At 37.8% G+C, this 10,298-nt stretch overlaps 1 protein-coding gene across 2 annotated transcripts in view; it reads right to left on the bottom strand.

Moving 5' to 3' along the window:
* ANKRD12 (ankyrin repeat domain 12) overlaps positions 1–4,283 on the bottom strand; it is a 399,410-nt gene extending 395,127 nt beyond the window's left edge. For both annotated transcript variants that reach the window (XM_053714916.1, XM_053714917.1), the window contains exon 1: positions 3,935–4,283. The gene's annotated coding sequence lies outside the window, so the exon portion shown is untranslated. The remainder of the gene's footprint in view (positions 1–3,934) is intronic.
* Positions 4,284–10,298: the final 6,015 nt, after the last annotated feature.

Below are 10,298 nucleotides of genomic sequence, written 5' to 3'. Positions count from 1 at the left end.
TTTAGACATAAAAACCCCAGTTAAATTACTATGCAAATAATTAAATACAAAACCATGTTTTCCTATGCACATACATACATATACAGGGGTGAATGACAGAGAGACAGATATGAAAAGGGAACGTAAAAGCAATGAATAACTTGTACTGCAAGTGCAAAGCTTGTAGCAGCCTGGATTGATGGTAACTTGGGCATAAACAAACTATTTCCCTATACAATACTGCATAGAACAAATAATACTTCTTTCTCCATCACCTTGTGCCACACAGGGGAAAATACACTACATCCCTCAGGATGTGGCTAGTGATGACATCTGCTCTTCAGCCATTAGAAAGGCACTGAGGCAGAGCATACACACCAGAAATAATGATCTCACCAATTATACGCAAAGCACTAGACATACATACGTAAACGATGAGCGCTACCAAGCACAGTACACAAATATGAAATGGTTATCTGGGCCAAATGAATCCAGGCACTTTAGTTACATATTTAAAGGGGCATTCTAATTTTATGAGGCTATTTGCCGTTTACATAATAACTAAAATAACGATCATATAAATGTAGTGGGGGGGATGAAAGAAATGGTCTCAAATTATGTGTTTTTTGTTCAACACAGCACCATGCACAGTGACTACACCCAATTAGCTTCCTGCATCTGCACACAAAGGTGCTGGCTGTACAAGCAACATTCAAAATAAAATATTGTTCTATCACAAATTTACAATACATTTATTATTTAATTCAAAGTATTACTGTATAGGCCTATCTGGTCCCAGCACAAAGGATACCTGAATGTCACTCAACATTGCACTTTACATTTCTGACAACCAATACTGTGCAACACACTAACACATAAACAAACATCACTTTGTTTTTATTTTAAACCAGATATGCGATCCGTGTATTCCTGAGAGTTGATTATTCATATAATTAATGGAAAGGAGGTATTGCAGTATAAGTCCCAGTGAGACTTTTCTCTTTAGCTTGTGAAAGTTCGTAATGAATGTATACTTAAAAAGGACAAAATAAGCTTTCAAGGCCTCACAGGTTGTTCAGATATAAATATGCAAAACGTTAGTAAAACTACCTTCAGATTTTTTGTGATTAGTAACTTTAACAATTATGGTATTGACTATCAACATTCCAGTGTATTTTTTTTACTTTAGCAGAACAATTTGTTTTAGAAAGAAACCTAACAAAGTACTTTAGCAAATACTTCCTCTTCAGGATTTTCGCAGATAAGAAATAATTTATTTCCACTGCCTGCTAATTGTTGTCTGTTTGGAAGCCAATCAGAGAACAGACACTCTGGAGATGAGTACCAGAACACAATTGTGTTGTTTATGCACAAAATACCAACAACCATAGCCATGTCCTAACCAGGTAATGCACAGAAGCAGCCATGATGGATTGATGGAGAATTCTGAGGAATGGAGCGCATACATGCTCATTTCTCATTATTACATTTGAATATGTCATCTGATTGGACACTGTACTGATGGGGGGGGAAATGTCAGATATAAAGTTCCAAACAATAGACTAACTAGTAGAAAACTTTAATTTGAAGTAGAATTTGTAAACCCTTCCATTTATGCGATTAAATATTTTAAAAGTAGGTGAGCTGAAATGTCTCTAACATCAATTCTATACTGGGGCCTACAGCATACAGGTATACCCCGCTCATACAGCGGGTTAGGGACCGAAGCCCTTTTGTAAAGCGAAAAACGCCTTAAAGTGAAACAAGGCGGTTTTAGCTTTCTTTTCACTTGCCAGTGTGTTTAAAAACATGTTTGAACTAACATATATTAGGGGTATAATAGTGCTACGTTTAGTTTAACACTTACACAGCATTTAATTAGTATTCAGTAAATACTGTACCTGTAAAATAGTGACAATTACTGTAGTAAATTTTGCCAGACTATAACACAGACACAGATTGCACTGTAATGCTGTAAACAGAGTGAACTCTGCATAACAAAATGGGTCCAGTCACTTTTCTCGCAATCTCATGAAGATTACAGCACTGTTTAAAAATCCTTGGAGGTTGACACTGAACCCAAATGTTTTCTTTTGTGATTCAGATAGAGCATGAAATTTTTAGCAGCTTTCTAATTTACTTCTATTATCAAATTTTCTTTATTCTCTTTGGTATCTTTATTTGAAATGCAAGAATGTAAGTTTAGATGCAGGCCCATTTTTGGTAAACAACCTGGGTTGTCCTTGCTGATTGGTGGATAAATTCATCCAACAATAAAAAAGTGCTGTCCATAGTACTAAACCAAGAAAAAAAGCTTAGATGTCTTTTTCAAATAAAGATAGCAAGAGAACGAAGAAGAAAAATGATAATAGGAGTAAATTAGAAAGTTGCTTAAAATTGCATGTTCTATCTGAATCATGAAAGAAAAAATTGGGGTTCAGTGTCCCTTTAAGCTTCACAAAGCGCTGTATTAGTGAAGCGCTGTAAAGTAAGGTATACCTGTATTATCATAACTCAGTTGGCAAAATAAAGGGTTTTAAAAAGGCTACATTAAAGGAATATGAACCCAAAAAAAATATTTTGTGAGTCAGACAGAGCATAACATTTTAAAAAAAAGTTTCCAATTTACTCATATTGGTAAAATTTGCTTTGATATTCTGTGTTGAAGAGATACCTAGGTAGGCGTCTAGGACACTACATGGCAGGAAATAGTGCTGCCATCTAGTGCTCTTGCAAATGGATAACATTCTTGCAAAATCGCTGCCATTTAGTGCTCCAGAAATGGGCTGGCTGCTATGCATACATTCCTGCTTTTCAACAAAAAAAAAACAAAAAAGTACTAAGAGAATGAAGAAAATTTGATTATAGAAGTAAATAAGAAAGCTGCTAAAAAATGTATGCTCTATCTGAATCATGAAAGATCAATTTTGGGTTTCATTTGCCTTCAATACTTTAAAACGTTGATCCATCCCTTTTTCTTGCACTGTAGTGTACATACTAGCTGATTGGTGCATATGCGCTCATGCATTATTATTTATTATCAGTTATTTGTAGAGCGCCAACAAATTCTGCAGTGATAGATTTGAATGGCAGGTACATGCACTGAGCAGAAGTACCAATAAGTAACTGCAAATGATCCAACATTAGGACCACATATATGCACAAGGTGCCAATCTAAAGTTACAAATGATCTTTATTTTTTTCTTGAAGTGAACAGCCCGAGTATATAATTGATATTTATATACTTTGAAATCTAGATTCTTAAAATCGATCATTACGTAATACAGTGGTAAAATCAATGTTCTGCACATAAGAAAAACTAACTTCTCTCCAAAACATTATATGTCAGGAATATGTTTCTTAAAAGATCAGCATCCAAAGTAGATATCATCACAGATACACAAAGACTTACTTGATAATTGCAGATTAAAGCTATTGATGGAAGTACCTAGGTGATGAATTGCTTTTGTTAGTCAATGGCATGTAAAGGAAGACATGTAACCATGCAACCTAGATATCATTCTTGGTACTACTGAGCAAGAAAGCAGAGCTGCCATTTACACATATCCATAACCCTAGCTTAACCCTTTTGCAAGTACCCTCTCTGGCAACCAGATGGTTAAGGGGGCTTTAACGTTTAAATATTACATCAGGAGAGCAGACTTTTGAGGTCTTGAACGCTTATGCATTAGAATATTTTCCTTCCTCTATAACCACGCTGGTCCAATAAAAGGTACCACACCTGACATTTACAAATAAACAGCACCATATAATGTGCACAGCGATATGAAGTCACAGAGGTTGTGTTACCCTTCTGCCATCTCAACTCAGAGGCTCTCCAGGTCCCTCAGGGGGTGGGGTTATAAACCATGGCAGCTTCCAGGAAGGCCTCTACAAAATATGCAGCATCCCATACACAGTCTCTATAACCATATCCAGCCATGTTGCCACTCACCTCGTAAGTGTAAGCTTGACACTTCCGTGCGGGACACACGTTCCGCGCGACCCGTCTTCTGCGGTGGCAACCACCAGTCCCGTGCCTCGTGCAGCCGGTTACACCCCCTTTTTTACACGGCGATGCCGCGATGTACACACCGGGTGCACGGTAATATACACATCCGAGGACTGGGTCTGCAAACCTTGATAATTATTATGATCCCCCTTTTTGCTTTTTAACAGCAGCGCACACACCCCTCTTCTTCCCTCAGTCTCTTTCTCCCTCCCCCTCTCTGTCTCTACACACACAAATACTCTCCTCCTCCAACCATACAGCTTTCAGCTACCGGAGCGCCAGCCAGAGCTAGATTGGTTGCTGCTCCCCTCCCACCTGACCCTGCAGTTGGCGGCAGTCATTGGCTTAATGAAGGGAGAGGGTGGTGTTTGCTGAGACTGCTGCTCCCCCTTCACTGGGAGAAAACCTGTCTGTGGCTGCAGTCTGCACATCTCGAACTGACAGGACATCAACAGAGCAGTAAGAACTAGAAGTGTAAATAAAGTGCAATACATACTAGTAGTAACCAAAATACAAACCAGTTTTCTTTATTGTGATTGTCACTCTATTGTCTGCATTACAATACGCATTTTTTCTGATCAATAGAATATGTCATTGTAAATAAGAGTATATTTAATCATCTGTTTATCTCCAAATTTATATTCACCAATATGTTTAGATTAAATATAAGGTAAAATCTGAGTTTAGCGTTCTAAATTATTTTAAATATACTGGCTAACACTTAGAAGCACTTTTTTTCTGACATCAATATTTTAATTGGGTAATTTTTTTTTTTTTACAATTTCGGCATTTAGGAAAACAGGTTTTGTTTTCCACAAAGCCACTTTTTGCAGGAGGAGGGGCACTAGAACTTGCTAACATGGCAGTTGGAAACAAGGGAAATGATGTGTCGCGATTGGTTGCGAGCTCGCTGACGTCAGCGCACTGCCTTCCCAGGGTGGTTCCAAGTAGAATGGTAGTGACTGTCTGGAAGGTTCTGGAATCGCAGGACAAGGAGTAGGTGAGGCGATAGAAGATGCTCGTTGCAATCGCTGGCACCGTACAGCAGCATGTTTGGGTATCTTGCACTGACGGCAGGGTTTCGAGAAGCAAACACGGTTCGTGTGTTTTGTTGCCTTCACTGTACATTTTATAATGGCGCAGTGAGTAAATAGCTTTTATTTGCTGCCCATGCGCAGGATACCTGCAAAGAAGAGCAAGCGGGCGGGGTTAAGGACGTGACTTGCGGCAATGAGACATTTAGTTGCTGTAGACGACGTCAGTTTGCAGCGGTTTACGTAGTTCCAATAACAATTGCAGTGTTAACTATTTAGCTGCCAGAGAAGATGGCGAGCTATGGTTGCACCAGCATTTTTGGTACCAAATTTGATCTATAGCGTTGTTATTTAAGACTTGCTGCTAGTCGCGAATTGTGATACTTTAAAAATAGCAAAAGAGTGACGATTGTGTTAACAGTTTTCTAGTGTTTGTAACCTCAGGCGGCTGTATGATATATCATATAAGGGTTTTAAGTAGGCTGACCATATTGCCGCTTTAAGAAGGAACACATATGAAAAATACATATGTGAGGGTTCTTATGCAAAACCATTTCTTTAAACAGCCCTGACATATGTATTTTTCATATGTGTCCCTTTTTAAAGCGGCAATATGGTCAGCCTAGTTTTAAGCTCCTGTTAGCTACATTTGGCAGTGATATTGCTGATTTTAATTTATAATTATTGAGGTGCGGTATTGCGAGAAATAATGTGTGGAACATTTTTTCACGCGCATCTTATGCTCAGCTAATTAAAGGGACATTAAACCCACATTTTTTCTTTAATTATTCAGATAGAGAATACCATTTTTAACAACTTTCTAATTTGCTTAATTCTCTTGATAATCTTTCCTGAAAAGCATATCTAGATAGGTTCAGTAGCTTCTGATTGGTGGCTGCACATATTTATGTGATTGGCTCATTCATGTGCATTGCTATTTCTTTAACAAAGGATATCTAAAGAATGAAGCAAATTAGATAATAGAAGTAAATTTGAATGTTGTTTAAAATTGTATTCTCTGTCTGAATCATGAAAGAAAATGTTTGAGTTTAATTTCCCTTTAAAGGTCTAGTAAATACTGTTAGAGTCCAATATAAAACACTAAAAAGGAAAGTAATATCAAAATTAAACTTTCACTATTCAGATAGGCACTCAAGTTAAAACAACTTTCCAATTTAATTTGCTTTATCATATCATCCTTGTTAAAATAGCATATGTACATATCTTGAGCAGCAGTAATGCATTACTGGGAGCTAGCTACGCACGTTTGTCTCTCGTCATTGGCTCACCAGATGTGTTCAACTAGCTCCCATGCATTGCTGTTCCCTAGAAGTATGAATGATACATATTTGATACTATAAGTCAATTGGAAAGTTGATTAAAGTAAATGTAAATTTTGATGCTAAAGTGCCCGGTTTTTAAAAATTCGATTAAAAACAGGGGAACTTTAATTCATCAAAATTTACATTTCACTCCTGTTGTGACAAAAAACCTTACCTTTTTAATCTTCACAGCAGCTACAGCTTCCTCCACCCGTTGCAAAGCCTCTTCCTGGGTATAAAATGAGGAATCTGGCTTCTTCCAATCACAGCATTGAATCAGACTGATTCCCCCAGGGGGAAGCCGTGATTGGGGGGATGACCCATCCATCATTTCTGACTTGAGAAATGGCATGCGACAACCGGAGGAAGCTGGAGCAGCTGTTAAGTTTAAAAATTAAGTTGTTTTTTCACAACAGGAGTGAAATGTAAATTTTGATGAATTAAAGTGCCCCTGTTTTTAATCAAATTTTTTAAAACCGGGCACTTTAGCATCAAAATTTACATTCACTTTAAAAAAGTGTTAATTCTGCATAGTAAAATAGATGGTAAATTTAATGGTTCTGGAATATATATTTTGATTGTGTATGTGATATATATATATATCTATCTAATCTGCTGAAAAGCAGACTTGAAGTAGAAAGGTGTGTCATTGTGAACCTAATTTGCATATCTTACCCATAATCCTTTGCTGCACGGGAAACAATGTATTCTAGAGGTTTTCTATGGGAAAACAAGTCTGGACTGTCTAGATTTGTTAATGAACTACACAATGAGTTATATTCTCTCTATCATAATTTTTTTTAAATTTATTACCAACTTTGTAAAAATGTTATATTTTATTTCTTACTCGCTATGAGTCCTTCCTCTACCCCTCTTCCATTTATGTGTTTTTCTCCTTTGTGTGATGTAGAGAGCGGTTCTACCTGCTCTCTACGTTTGCTGCAATGCACGCTCCTAAGATCGACCTTCTATGCAAATATCCATAAACCGCTCCAATGTAAACACTGAATCACGAGATTCATTATATACTTCTGGAGCTGAGAACTGTGCTATAGTGTGATTTTCTTCCTCCATTAAAGGGACAGTAAACTTAAACAATATTTTATACAATTTTGCACGTAGTGCAGAAATACATAACATTATCTTAGCGACAGCTTTCAAAATCGAAGGATATAAGCTGTCAACGTTTCACTTACCTGTTCTAATTTCCATGATCTTCTGATTAGGTCTTCTTTTTCAAAAGCCCTTTGCAGGTGCACTGTCTAATCACAGCAAGTCTGATTGCGCTATTGAACTGAATGTAGCGCACTACGTTCAGTTCAATAGCACTTTTGAAAAAGAAGACCTAATCAGAAGATCATAGAGATCAAAACAGGTGAGTGAAACTTTGACAGCTACATTGTAAAATGGGCTGGCTGCTAAGATTTTACATTCCTGCTCTTAAAATAAAGATAGATCTTTTAAACAGCAGATTTCCTCCATAATAAAATCTGCCTACTTTCATCTGAAAAACATAGCCAGGATACAACACTTAATTCCACAGGATGATATGCCAACATTAATCCATGCATTTGTATCCTCTAGGCTATATTACTGCAATGCACTCTACTTGGAGTTCTTTTTTTGGGAGGCCCATCACCTTCAGACAGTACAAAACACAGCAGCCAGACTATTGGCCAATCAAACTCGCTCCTGCCACATAACACCTGTTCTCCACTCCCTGCATTGGCTTCCAATTAAATGGCGAACATATTTTAAAATTGGCCTGCTGACCTTCAAAGCCTTAAACAACCAAGGCCCACAGTACCTGAAAGAGCTCCTGACACCCTACATCCCATCCCGTTCACTTACGTCAGCTCACTCTGTGGCCCTCTCTGCACCGGACATCGATGGCCGCTTTCGTTGGTGGGTGGGAGCTGAAGTGGGAGGCGGGTGGGCGGCCATCGATGGCGTCTAAGTCAGAAAGGGGGGCGGGATCGCCTGCGGCGTGCACGGGGAGGCGGCGGGTGGGAACCGCTACACTACAGAATTATTTTTAATTTTTATTATTTTTTAAGTCGGAGAAAGGGGGGATAAAATCCCTAATAAAAGTAATTTAAGGGATCTGGGAGCGGGTGGGGGATTGGTCTGGGGGGGGGGCTAAACTACAGAAAAAAGGAAAAAAATAAATAAAAACATTTTTATTTGCAAACTGGGTACTGGCAGACAGCTGCCAGTACCCAAGATGGCCCCCAATAAAGCAGAGGGGGAGGGTTAGAGAGCTGTTTTGGGGGGGATCAGGGAGGTTGGGGGCTATGGGCGGGATCCTACACGGCAGCATATGTAAATATGCTATTTAAAAACAAAATACTTTTTTTTTTATTTTAGTACTGACAGACTTTCTGCCAGTACTTAAGATGGCGGGGACAATTGTGGGGTGGGGGAGGGAAGAGAGCTCTTTGGGAGGGATCAGGTGGTCTGATGTGTCAGAGCGGAAGCTGCTCTCTACACTAAAGCTAAAATTAACCCTACAAGCTACTTAATTAACCCCTTCACTGCTGGGCATAATTCACGTGTTGTGCGCAGTGCCATTTAGCGGCCTTCTAATTACCATAAAGCAACGTCGAAGCCATATATGTCTGCTATTTCTGAACAAAGGGGATCCCAGAGAAAAATTTACAACCATTTATGCCATAATTGCACAAGCTGTTTGTAAATAATTTCAGTGAGAAACCTAAAGTTTGTGAAAAAGTGAACGATTCTTTTTATTTGATCGCATTTGGCGGTGAAATGGAGGCATGAAATATACCAAAATGGGCCTAGTTCAATACTTTGGGATATTCAGGGATTCCTGACAGATATCAGTGTTCCAATGTAACTAGCTTTAATTTTGAAAAAAAGTGGTTTGGAAATGGCAAAGTGCTACTTGTATTTATGGCCCTATAACTTGCAAAGAACATGTAAACCTTGAGTATTTCTAAACTCAGGATAAAATTTAGAAATTATTTTGCATGGGTGTTTTTTGGTGGTTGTAGATATGTAACAGATTTTGGGGGTCAAAGTTAGAAAAGGTGTGTTTTTGTTTTTTTTTCCCCTCGCATTTTATAAAAAATTTATAGAAATAAGATATGATAAAAATAATAGTATCTTTAGAAAGTCCATTTAATGGCGAGAAAAACGGTATATTATATGTGTGGGTACAGTAAACGAGTAAGTGGAGAATTACAGCTAAACACAAACGCCGCAGAAATGTAAAAATAGCCCTGGTCCCAAACGGACAGAAAATGGAAAATTGCTGTGGTCATTAAGGGGTTAAAGTGAATGTAAATTTGATGCTAAAGTGCCCGGTTTTAAAAAAAAAATTGATTAAAAACAGGGTCACTTTAAAGGTACATTAAAGGGTCATAAAACCCACATTTTTTATTTCATGATTTAGAAAGAGCATGTAATTTTTAAACAACTTTTTAATTTACTTCTATTATACAAATTGCTTAATTTTCGTGATATCCTTTGCTGAAAAGCATATCTAGATAAGACTCAGTAGCTGCTGATTGGTGGCTGCACACAGATGCCTCGTGTGATTGGCTCACCCATGTGCATTGCTATTTATTCAACAAACGATATCTAAAGAATGAAGCAAATTAGATAATATAATTAAATTGGAATAATGTTTAAAATTGTATTCTCTACCTGAAGCACGAAAGAAACAGTTTGAGTTTAGTGCCCCTTTAAAGGGACACTGAACCCAATTTTTTTCTTTTGTGATTTAGATAAAGCATGACATTTTAAGCAACTTTCTAATTTACTCCTATTATAAAAATTTTCTTCATTCTCTTGGTATCTTTATTTGAAATGCAAGAATGTAAGTTTAGATGCCGGCCCATTTTTGGTGAACAACCTGGGTTGTTCTTGCTGATTGGTGGATAAATGTATCCACCAGAAAAAAAAAGTGCTATCCAGAGTTCTGAACCC

The sequence above is a fragment of the Bombina bombina genome, chromosome 5, assembly GCF_027579735.1.
Source record: "Bombina bombina isolate aBomBom1 chromosome 5, aBomBom1.pri, whole genome shotgun sequence".
NCBI classification, from domain to species: Eukaryota; Metazoa; Chordata; class Amphibia; order Anura; family Bombinatoridae; genus Bombina; species Bombina bombina.
Note: the sequence above shows the minus strand (reverse complement) of the source record. Positions and strands in the feature narration are given on the sequence as shown.